At 40.0% G+C, this 13,164-nt stretch overlaps 1 protein-coding gene across 1 annotated transcript in view; it reads right to left on the minus strand.

The window, feature by feature from the left end:
• Positions 1 to 13,164, minus strand: part of RSBN1L (round spermatid basic protein 1 like) — a 93,491-nt gene that overhangs the window by 78,671 nt on the left and 1,656 nt on the right. The gene's annotated exons all lie outside the window — the stretch shown is intronic.

Consider the following 13,164-nt stretch of genomic DNA (forward strand, 5'->3'; position numbering starts at 1 on the left):
GCAAAATATCTTTTTTATACAATGTAGTGCTAAGTTTCAACTATGTGCAGTTATACAAAATGGCAATTCTGATAACTCAATTTGTCAAATATAATTTGGTTAGTATTTACCCACAGTTTATTTCCTTTCCACTTGACAATTTGCCTGTTGTCTATGAGCCGCTGGTCAACTTCTTATCCCATTATCACCCTTCTGCTGTTTTCAGTTTGAAATACCAGCCAATTGTTTTTCTAAATGATAATCAGGCATCTCTTCTGAGCAGGCAAAAAGGGCTGAAATATACTGCAACTCATTCAGTTCCCAAATATGTATCCAGAAGTTGAAGGTCTGATCCAAAAGAAGATAATCACAGACTCAGCTATCACAGAACTTACGGTCTAGCAAAGATGACAAACGAGTTACTAAAATGAAGGAAAGAAGGCTGGGCACAGTGGCTCAAGCCTGTATAGCACTTTGGGAGGCCGAGGTGGGCAGATCACTTGAGGTCAGGAGTTTGAGACCAACCAGGCCAACATGGTGGAACTCCATCTCTACTAAAAATACAAAAATTAGCCAGGCATGATGGCAGGCGCCTGTAATCCCAGCTACTCGGGAGGCTGAGGCAGGAGAATCACTTGAACCCAGGAGGCAGAGTTTACAGCGAGCCAAGATTGCGCCACTACACTCCAGCCTGAGCAACAGAGCGAGACTCCATCTCAAAAACAACAAAAAACAAACATGAAAATGAAGTAAAGAAAGTCAGGATAAGAGAAGAACAAAGTGAAGGGAACCTAACCTAGTCATAGAGGAGCACAGGCCTCCCTCTCAGGTTGAGACCTAGAGAGATGAGCAGACATTAACTAGGTGTAGTAAAAGTGTGGAGCTGGGGATGGAAAGAAAATGGGTAGAGAAAGTTCTAGGCGGCAAGGAGCACTGAGGAGAACCTGAAGAACAAAACAAGAATATGATCATCCAGAGCTTTGGAAGACGTTTCAAGGAATCTGAACTTCATCCCATAAACAGAAAAGTGAGATGATTAGACATGCATTTAGACGAGATACAGGGTTCAGGGTGGTATGTCTGTAGACTATATGCATTAGGTATCTGGTTATCACTCTGACTATATAGCATGAAGAATGAAGTGAAAGCGCATGGATCTGAAACAGGGAGCCCACTAAGGAGGCAACTGTGCAATAATCCTGGCAAGAAATAATGGTAATTTGAACTAAAACTAGTAGAAAAGACAGAGCAAAAGTGGAAAGATATGAAAGACAGTGAGTGGTAACAAGATCTGGCTACAAGTTAAATGAGAGCAGTGGGTACAAATCCAGTTTTCAAGATGGAGCCACTAGGTATATAGTACTGAAACAAGGAACATACATAGCAAGACAAATCTGGATAAAGAAGACTGAAAGTTGTGAACACATTAATTTTACAGTTTTAAAAAATATCTAAGGACATATTAAATGTCAAGGAGGCAATTTATATAGATTTAAAAATGGACTAAGTTAAAATTTGAGGAGTGCTAACAATGGACACTAGAAAACTACCAGGGCAATTAGCAAAAGCCAGAAAGAAGAGTACAAAGGGCCCAAAACCAAACCAAATGCTGAAACTTAGTGGCAGAAGACAAATAAGGAAAATTAGGGGGTGGGGCTGGAAGACTGAACAGTTAATTGCTTACCTAGGAACTAAGAAGGATTCTAGATTATTTGCTCCTCATAAAAAAAAAGTAACTATTGGTGAGGAACGGTGGCTCACGCTTGTAATCCCAGCACTTTGGGAGGCCAAGGTGGGTGGATCACCTGAGGTCAGGAGTTTGAGACCAGCCTGGCCATTATGGTGAAACCCCAGCTCTACTAAAAATTCAAAAATTAGCCAGGCGTAGTGGTGGCACCTGTAATTCCAGCTAATTGGGAGACTGAGGCAGGAGAATCGCTTGAATCCAGGAGGCGGAGGTTGCAGTGAGCCGAGATTATGCCACTGGACTCCAGCCTGGGTGACAGAGTAAGACTCTGTCTCAAAAACAAAAAACAAAAAAAAAAAAACTACTGCTATCTGCCACTGTAAGGACAGTTCTAAAAGGGTCCCCTCCACACACGGAGGCAGACACACATACACATACACATACACACACACACAAAACAGAATCCTTTCTATGTCGAGCAGTTATTTTTAACCCTTACTACTGACTCACCACTAATTTTGAGTTCTATCTGATAACAAAACTCTAATATAAGGTACCTGCCTACATTTCAAACTCAGTTCTGCGGGCCAACTCTCAATTCTTCAGTGATATGCTTATTCTCTTCATCTGAAGCCATGAAAATATCTATGAATCCTTCTTTCTTGCTACATATTCAATAATCAAGATGCTTTATCATATATTTCTCTCTAGGTTTTCCTTGCCATGTCCAAGTATACCAATCATTTTATCAGTAAAACCACTTCATTTCACTAATACAGTAGTCTTCAATATCTGTCTCCAATTCTTCTCTCAGCCAATCCACCCTACACAATGCCAAAGTTATTATTGCTAAAATACCAATTTGAATATATTATCACCCTCCTAAAAAACCGTGTCTTGCTGTTGCCCACAAAATAGTCTGAACTTGGCCGGGCGCAGTGGCTCACGCCTGTAATCCCAGCACTTTGGAAAGCCGAGGCGGGTGGATCACGAGGTCAGGAGATCGAGACCATCCTGGCTAACACCATGAAACCCAGTCTCTACTAAAAATACAAAAAAATGAGCCGGGCGTGGTGGCAGGCGCCTGTAGTCCCAGCTACTCGGGAGGCTGAGGCAGGAGAATGGCATGAACCCGGGAGGCGGAGCTTGCAGTGAGCCAAGATCATGCCACTGCACTCCAGCCTGGGCAACAGAACAAGACTCATCTCAAAAAAAAAAAAAAAAAAAAAGTCATCCTGGCAAAAGGAAGGCACATTGTGGCCGACTTTCAACTGCCATGCCATCTTAACTTCCAACTTTGTACAAAAGCATCAATCTCAGCCAGTGGTTCTCTTCACGCACCACCGAACATGCCACACACCCTCCTGCCTCTACAATCTTATTTACACCATCCCACCCCCCTACCCCAAACAAGCCTGTCTCCATCATCTCCATTTACCTAAATTCTACTCTTTCTCCAAAACCCAGTTCATTCATTTGATAGTCTCACAACGCAAAGTATGATTCTGGATGAAGGCGATTTAAAAACAAATTTAACAAAGTTTGCAAGGTATTTGAGAACTGGGGCTCTGAAATCAGACTATCTACTTTATATTTAAATTTTCTTAACTTCCATATGGTATTTATGAAAGGCTAATATCTAATTAAACTTTAAAGGACTTGTGAAAATTATATAAAACCACAGTATATGTAAAGTGCTGAGTACAGGTCTATAAATCTTAGCTATGATTATTATTGTTTCTGTCCTCAAAGAGCTCATATCCCAGCTCATGGTGCACCTAAGTACTCACTGCATAAGCTTATGACTTATCTCAAAAGTGCTTGATATAGATGCCAGTCATCTATAATTTAAAAAAAGAAAGAAGTGCTTGACAAAATTTACAAATTTTGGTACTTTCATTATTATCAAATGAGAAAAGTGAGTAATAGTGAATATTTACTCCTTTAGGATATAAAATTCATCAGTAATTCAACCAGAATATTATCCCAGGACATCTGCTTTCCATATATTGCTCCAATGACAAACCAGTGAAAGTGGCTCTGAGTTAAATATCTACAGGAAATATATACTCTTCTATTAAAAAAAAGCTAACAAAAGTAGCTACTTAAATATGCAATGCAAAGATGGTTGATAAAATTAATTTCTTAATGAAAAGGTATTATATATTTTTTCTTCAGATTAATCACTGAGAGTAAGGGAAAGGTCATAAATGATCACTAAAACAATACCTGCTCTGAAGGACTTTATAAAATCTAGTTCAAGGCCAGACACGGTTGCTCAAGCCTATAATCCCAGCACTTTGGGAAGCCAAGGCAGGTGGATCACTTGAGGTCGGGCATTCAAGACCAGTCTGGTCAACATGGTGAAACCCTGTCTCTACTAAAAATACAAAAATCAGCTGGGCGTGGTGGCACACAACTGTAATTCCAGCTACTTGGGTGGCTGAGGCATGAGAATCACTTGAACCTGGGAGGCAGAGGTCGCAATGAGCCAAGATCGAGTCAATGCACTCCAGCCTGGGTGACAGAGTGAGACTCTGTCTCAAAAAAAAAAAATCTAGTTTAATGGGAATTCATATGGGTATACAGTTAATTTACATTAGCCAAGAGAGGACATTATGGAATAGAGATTATAATTTTAAATTATACACAGTATCATTAATATATATTTGCTATATTTAAAAATTGGCAGGTCTTTTTTATTTTTGGCCATGTTACCAATATTGTAATAGATTACCAACTGTAATTGCACTACTACAATCAATCTTTATCTACAAGCACTGTGCAAGTGGCCTTCCAAAATTCAAACTATGGTGAATTAAGAATTCAATAAAAGTGTTTACCACAAGATTCTGACCATACAGGTAACAATAAACTTACAGTATTTACTCTGGTATCTGAAATCAAAATAGATTGCCAAATTTTAAACTAGACATAGGAGGAGCAATTTATACTGAATTTCCCACCCCCCAAAATAATTCATTTTATATTTAGAAATCATTTGGCATCATTCTTTAACCCCCAGTGAAATGGTTAGGCTGGGATAATTAACAACATCATACCATTAAGGCTAGGCCTAGTGGTTCACGCCTGTAATCCCAGCACTTTGGGAGGTCAAGGCGGGCAGATCACTTGAGGTCAGGAGTTGGAGACCAGTCTGGCCAACATGGTAAAACCCTGTCTCTATTAAAAATACAAAAGTTGCTGGGTGCGGTGGCTCACGCCCGTAATCCCAGAGCTTTGGGAGGCCAAGGCAGGTAGATCATGAGGTCAGGAGCTTGAAACCAGCCTGGAAAACATGGTGAAACCCCATCTCTACTAAAAATACAAAAAATTAGCCCAACATAGTGGCAGGCGTCTGTAATCCCAGGTACTCAGGAGGCCGAGGCAGGAGAATCGCTTGAACCTGGGAGGCGGAGGCTGCAGTGAATCGACACCGCACCATTGCACTCTACCATGGACGACAAAAGCAAGATTCCATCTCAAAAAAAAAAAAAACATTAAATACAAAAGTTAGGCGGGCATGGCGGCAGGCACCTGTAATCCCAGCTACTTGGGATGCTGAGGCAGGAGAATCGCTTGAACCTGGGAGGTGGAGGTTACAGTGAACCAAGATCACATCACTGCACTCCAGCCTTGGCGACAAAGTGAGACTTCATCTCAGAAAAAAACAAAAAAGAAAATGTTATTAAGTAAAAGACAGGGAATTGGATATTCACAAAGCATCACCCCACAGATTACAAGCTAAATGCAAATATAAAAATGAACCATTACAGGCCAGGCGTGGCGGCTCATGCCTGTAATCGTGAGGCCGAGGCAGGCGGATCACCTGAGGTCAGGAGTTCAAGACTAGCCTGGTCAACATGGTGAAACCCTGTCTCTACTAAAAATACAAAAATTAGCTGGGCATGGTGGCATGCGCCCGTAATCCCAGCTACCCAAGAGGCTGAGGCAGGAGAATCACTGGAACCTGGGAGGCAGAGGCTGCAGTGAGCCGAGATTGAGCCACTGCACTCTAGCCTGAGCAAGACTCTGTCACAAAAAAAAAACAAACAAAAAAAGACAACCATTACAATGGAGAGACCTCATGGTCACCTCAATCAAGTAATCAAATTTAGCATCATTAATAATGGGACAATCTAAAGACTGTATGCCTCCTGATCCAGATGTAATATGAGTACCTAGGAAACACTCTCACCAAAATTGTTTAACTTGAATTTAATCAAGTCTTTATAGTTAACTTCCAATTTACAAGAAATACAAAGTAAATATCACCACAATAAGACAATTATTTAAAAATTATGAATACAGGAAAATCTGCATGATTAACAGGTATGCTGGACTGGTATCTTCAAAAAGTCAGTCATATTAAAAAGTCAAGGTACATGTATTTTATCACAATTTCTAAAAATAACTTTTTAACAAGAGCTAATCCGGAAAATATAAAAGCAAATCTAGACTGGCAATATACCAAATTAATGATAGTATGGGGGTTAAGATATTGGAGATACATCAATTAATGATAGTTTGGGGTAGAGGAAGAATCTCACTTATATTTATACATTTACATACACACACAATTAAAACTTTTTTTTTTTTTTTTTTTTTTTGAGACAGAGTTTCGCTCTTGTTGCCTGTCGCCCAGGGTCGAGTACAATGGCGCCATCTTGGCTCACTGCAACCTCCACCTCCCAGGTTCAAGCAATTCTCCTGCCTCAGCCTCCCAAGTAGCTGGGATAACAGGCGCCCGACACAGCTAATTTTTGTATTTTTGGTAGAGACGGGGTTTCACCATGTTGGCCAGGCTAGTCTCGAACTCCTGACCCCAGGTGATCCACCCACCTCGGCCTCCCAAAGTGCTGGGTTTACAGGCATGAGCCACCGCGCCCGGCCACAATTTAAACTTTATAAGCACTATTAGTTATGTAATGGGGAAAAAAAGTCAGCTCTAATTGTTTCTTAGTGAAATTATTTATGTCTGGAATATGCTTTAAAATGCTAGAGCCAAAAATAAATAAATAAGTGGAGGAGGGGAGGTGAAAAAAACTGTTGAAGTAGCATAATGGGTACACCCAGAATTCAATGTACACTGGTTTCTTTTGTATTAATTAAAAATCTTGTGATTAAAAAGTTAAACTTTTCAATCTGTAATTCAAGAAAAAATAAAATATACAACATAAAGTTTAATGTATACTCAAAAATGAAAATGTTTTGAAGTTTTCAGTTTATCATTATTTTTCAATATCCTATTTTAGGTAGTTTATCCATTACTTGAAAGTTTAATTCACTTGAGATTGGTGAAAAATTAATGAGATTTATTATAATCAACTTAAAACTTCTGAAATACAAACTTCTTTCAAAAAGTTAGTATTGTTCATTCTAACATATCAGGTGGTCTCAGAAACCAGGACACCGTGGGAAAATCAGACAAATTATACTTACTTGTGAATTCAGTGAAACTACATGTCTCCAATGTGTTAGGTATGAAAGGTCAGGAACTAGCATCCCTCATGAATGCCTAACAATATGCCAGGTTCTACAACATACCATGTTCACATAATTCTAACAATCACCCTGTGAAAATATCATCCCTTTATAACAGATGTATATCAGCTCAAAAAGAGTAAGTGTATCGGGGCGTGGTTGCACACCTGTAGTCCTAGCTACTGGGGAGGGTGAAGCAGGAGGATCCTTTGAGCTCAGGAGTTCAAGGTTACATTGAGCTATGATTGTGTCACTGCATTCCAACCTGGGCAACAGAGCAAGACTCCTGTCTCTTAAAAATATACCCAAACAGGCCGAGCGCGGTGGCTCACGCCTGCAATCCTAGCACTTTGGGAGGCCGAGGCAGGCAGATCACCTGAGGTTAGGAGTTCGAGACCAGCCTGGCCAATACAGTGAAACCCCATCTCCACAAAAATACAAAAATTAGCTGGGCATGTTGGTGGGCACCTGTAGTCCCAGCTACTTGGGAGGCTGAGGCAGGAGAATCGCTTGAACTTGGGAGGCAGAGGTTGCAATGAGCAAGATTGTGCCACTGCACTCCAGCCTGGGTGAAATAGTGAGAGTCCTTCTCAAAAAAAAAAAAAAATACCCAAACAGTAGGAAAAAAGAGACAAACACACACTCCACCTCTGACATAACTAGGAGACACTGTAACTATTACCTGAAATACAACGTATAAAGACAAAAGCTGATGGTAGAATGGTAAATGCCTTAGCATAATGGGAGAGATAATGACAAACAATCCTCTTTACCCTGCAATACCCCCAGAAAAGCTCAGAAATCAGAGGGCGCTAGGAAATAGGGCAGAATACCCACAAACACACACTCCTAAGGGAACAAGAGGTATGGTCCTCAGCAAAACTGAATCAGAGTGGCTCCAAGATGAGGGGTATCCCTCACAGAAAAGAGAACTGAAATGCTGGTGTGAAAACAGGGAGGCTAGGTAAAAACTTATGAAATGAACGACAAGACTTGTAGCTGTCTTCCCCCATGAAGCACTAGAACCCTGTCATACAAACTCATTACCTCTGCCAAGCCCTTCGCTATGGACTGAATCATGCCTCCCCAAAATCCATATGTTGAAGCCTTAATGCCCGATGTGACTGTATCTGAAAATAAGGCTTTTCAGAGGTAACTAAGATTAAATGAGGTCAAAGGGCACAGTCCCAATACAATAAAATTTGTAGCTTTATAAAGAGAAAAGGAAGAGATTTTTCTTTCCATTATAGGAAAAGTCATGTGAGCACACAGGAAGAAGGCAGTCATCTACAGACCAGGAAAAAAGCCCTAACCAGAACCTGGCCATGATGACATGCTGACCTCAGGCTTCCAGCCGCCAGAATTATAAAAAAATTAATTTCTGTTAAGTCACCCATTCTATGGTATTTTATTATAGCAGCCCGAGTGACTAAGACACCCCTCCTCTCTCCATCATTCCACCCACACAGAGACAGGAAAATTGAAGGACATCTATCTGAAGAAACTGAAAGCCTTCTTACCCACTACCCAGAGAAAAGAAATGAAGATTAAAAACACAGCAGTCCATTAGTCATTAACCTTGCTCATGACCACAAAGATCTGAACAAAACCTCCAACTAAAAGAAAGCAACCAAAACAAACAGAAATAATTAAGAAGAACTAAAAATAATATGAAGAACAGAAGAACACCTCAAATAAGCTGTAATTAATACCCTTGAAGAGGAAACAGAAAATGTTGCACCCATGAAAAAGGAACAAAATACTATAATACTGAAACAAAGGACAGGAGCTCTTAAAAATTCTTATTAAAAGCTTAAACTTTTCCAGGCGCAGTGGCTCCCACCTGTAATCCCAGCACTTTGGGAGGCCAAGGCGGGTGGATCATGAGGTCAGTAGTTGGACACCAGCCTGGCCAACATAGTGAAACCCTATCTCTACTCAAAAATACAAAAAATTAGCTGGGTGTGGTGGAGTGCGCCTGCAGTCCCAGCTACTCGGGAGGCTGAGGCAGGAGAATCACGCGAACCTGGGAAGCAGAGGTTGCAGTGAGCTGAAACTGCGCCATTGCACTCCAGCCTGGGCGACAGTGCCAGACCGTCTCAAAAAAACAAAAGCTAAAACTTTAAAATTCAGTCAAGGCCAGCCACGGTGGCTCACGCCTATAATCCCAGCACTTTGGGAGGCCGAGGCAGACAGACCACCTGAGGACAGGAGTTCAAGACCAGCCTGGCCAACATGGAGGAACCCCATCTCTACTAAAAATACAAAAAACTAGCTGGGTATGGTGGCGCACACCTGTAATCCCAGCTACTTGGGAGGCTGAGGCAGGAGAATTGCTTGAACCCAGGAGGCGGAGGCTGCAGTGAGAAGATCATGCCATTGCACTCCAGCCTAGGCAACAGAGCGAGACTTCATCTCAAAAAAAAAAATAAAGTAAAATTCAGTGAAAGTTAAGAAGGAAGAGTGAGATGTGAAGAAAAAAACCAAAGAAAAAAATATATAAATTATAAAATTCAGTGAAAGGATTGAAATTCCCCAGATAGTAGAATAGACAACTTTTTGGAGACGAGACGTCTTAACATCTACTTTGGGAACCAGGCAATAATGGAACACCACCTTCAAACTTTTGAGGGAAAATTATTTCCAATGCAGAAATCTCTCAACTGCCAGTCAAGTAAAAGGGTAAAAATGAAATCCAAAATGAAGGAAGAAACCAAAAGGCAGGCATGAGATCCGGAAAAATAAAATTCAACAAAAGTTAAAGAAATTCCCAGAATGTCAGCTAAGGAAAGTCCCAAGGTAATAGCTATGCAGCAGGCCTAAAGAGGAAACAACCCAGGCTAAAGCAGTAAGGACAGCTACAGAAGGGATGTCTTGTTTTTTTTTTGGTTGTTGTTGTTTTGTTTTTTTTGTTCTTTTTTTGAGCGAGAGTCTTGCTCTGTCGCCCAGGCTGGAGTGCAATGACGCCATCTCAGCTCACTGCAACCTCCGCCTCCCGGGTTCAAGCGATGCCTCAGCTTCCCAGGTAGCTGAGACTACAGGCGCACGCCGCCACACCCAGCTAATTTTTTGTATTTTTAATAGAGATGGGGTTTCACCGTGTTGCCCAGGCTGGTGTTGAACTCCTGAGCTCAGGCGATCCGCCAGCTTCAGCCTCCCAAAGTGCTGGGATTACAGGCGTGAGCCACCGCACCTGGCCCCAGAAGGGATGTCTACAGGAACAAATGGAACAGGTAAGTTTATCTGACAGATTTGCCCATGTGGAAAATTGTACTGAGAAGCATCTTATGGAGCTACTGGAGGGTACAGAAAGACTCTGCCAGAGAAAACTAAGCAAATGAAAAAAATGAGACATGAAAAACAAAAGGTTACACAAGAAAATAAAATCATAGTAAATTATTCCCTCAGCAGAGACAAATAATTAGTAATACGATAAAAACTCTGAATATGAATTTAACCTAAAATTGTGCAGTAACAATACTGGAGGAGAGTGTAGTTAGAAAAATCTTTAGACACCCATCCCTTTGACATCATTCACATTTATATACCTCAAATTATTTGATTCTAAGAAAAGATGCTATTTTCATTAGAGTTAAATCCTGCAACTACACTTTCAACGCAAAAATTCAGTGAAATGCTCTGGTTTTGTCTTGAAATACTTCACAGGGTCATTTTAAGGAAAAAAGTAAGTTAACAAATACAAAGCAAAAGTACTAACAGAAGTTAGAAGATCTATACAAATTTTACTGGTTACTGGAGTCAGTGAAGGCACATTGATAGCTAATGAAATATTTGTTGTGTTGTTTGCCATAAAATAATTCTAAATTTTGGATACCGTTGGTATATGTCCACTTTTACTTTCCACACTTACCAATTCTACAATTTATTCAGTCTTACAAGAATATTGACTAACTCTTCAGTAAATTACCTCCATAAGCACTAAAATCAGGTTATTTTCTGGTTTTAAAAATCTAAAATGTTGGCCGGGCACGGTGGCTCACACCTGTAATCTCAGCACTTTGGGAGGCCAAGGCAGGAGGATCACAAGGTCAGGAGTTTGAGACCAGCCTGGCCAACATGGTGAAACCCCCTCTGTACTAAAAATACAAAAATTAGCCAGGCATGTTGGCGAGTGCCTGTTAATTCCAGCCACTCGGGAGGCTGAGGCAGGAGAGTTGCTTGAACCCGGGAGGCGGAGGTTGCAGCAAGCAGAGATCGCGCCACTGCACTCCAGCCTGGGCAACAAGAGCGAGACTCTGTTTCCAAAAAAAAAAAAAAAAAATCTAAACTGTTTTGCACTTTTCCTTTTTATAAGAAATTTAACTTTTACTTGGTGAGTCAAGTCAGCTACAGCACTATGATTAGATGGCCTTAAAGATTCTGAGGCATCAGGCCCTGGTACTAAATGGGGCCATATTAATATACTTTCATAATTCTCTTGTTCATCATTCTTAACTTTCATATCTGTCAATGATCCTTCCTCTATCAGCATTCACCCATCTTTCAATTAGTTATAGGGTTAAAAAAATTAATAACTACGCTTCAGACTCAAATAACATTTACTAAATACCCTGCCAGGCCCTTTCATATACATGCTTTCATTCAACCCAAATACGTTCTGTTAGAATGGTCACCAATGTAAAAATAAAGCAGTTCTGACTTAGGACTTTTTAAAAGCCCTACTATTAATAAATACAGGAGCTTAACTGTTTAATCAAATTGGGGTGCAGGCTAGGTCTTTCGAGTGTGTTTGGTTCAGTTCTGTTTTGTTGAGGGAGAATCTCTTCCTTGTTTAGGTGTCTTTATAGCTAATGTCTGGTTCTGACTCAGACTGTTCAATCAGCCAGCTGTGGATAATTGAGGGGTTACTGAACCACGCACAGCCAATTTAGGGCAACACTAAAAAGAGGTATATACCTAAACAAACACTTGGTCACCCATTCACTAAGATTTTTACAAAAAGCACAGAGAAATGAGCATTGTATTGCAAATTAGGACTTTCATATTTGCAATTATATCTATAATAAAGGCATATATGTATTCTTGCTATACCACTTGTTAATACCGCTATTTAAGAATCTTCTTAATTCGTTAAAACAGAACCTCAATTCAGTTAAATCTAAACTTTAGAAAGATGTAAGTATTCCCCAAGTTACGAGGGAAAAATTTTCACCGTTAAATTTACCACCAAGACACTGAAAAGCAATCTTTTTCTCTGATAGTTTTTCCTCAACAAGATAGCATTTTTGTCTGAAAAAATGAAAACCTTACAGTAGTGTTAATATCTTGTCACTACTCCAAAAAACCCACATAGGTCATGGGAAAAGATCATTCCCACATCTTAATGTAAAACCTGTCACTGTTTATATTCAGGATTAATAATATTAGTGTTAACCCTCAAAAGGATTCTAAATGTAATTGAAAAGACTATAAAAATTCCTCTTTAACAGCCATTTCACTTTAAGTACCATTTGTGTACTCCACATTTTAAGTTACAATTGTTAAAGAATGCTTACTTATTTCTTCTCAAATATTCCATTACTCCAACTATGTAATACTGATATTCACTTCCTCTTTCAGAGAACTTAGAGCAAATGTGCAGTTTACACACCACAAACACTAGTGATGATACCAAGCTGCACATGGACAAACTTCCAGGCACTTATCTCCTAAATTTTACATATAATCGTTAAAACAAAATAGCTTTAAAATACTAACCACCTGGAATTCCTGACTAAAAGTACCAAAACCCCATCCTCAAAACCACTTTCCTAGAAACAGCACTCCCAGAAGCTGAAAGATATTTACATTGCACCAGAGTCCCTGATGGCTATGCTTAGATGTCAAAGCTTTGCTACAGGCAAAAAATATCAAGGAAGAAGTGACACTATTGCTACATGCACATGCAACATGTTTTAAGTTGTGAAAACAAACCATTATAATCCAAACAGAGAATTTTTCATGATCTGAGCTACTGTTAGATCAGCAATGCTAAAACTGCTTGACATTTCTTT

Source organism: Pongo pygmaeus, chromosome 6 (assembly GCF_028885625.2).
Source record: "Pongo pygmaeus isolate AG05252 chromosome 6, NHGRI_mPonPyg2-v2.0_pri, whole genome shotgun sequence".
Lineage (NCBI taxonomy): Eukaryota > Metazoa > Chordata > Mammalia > Primates > Hominidae > Pongo > Pongo pygmaeus.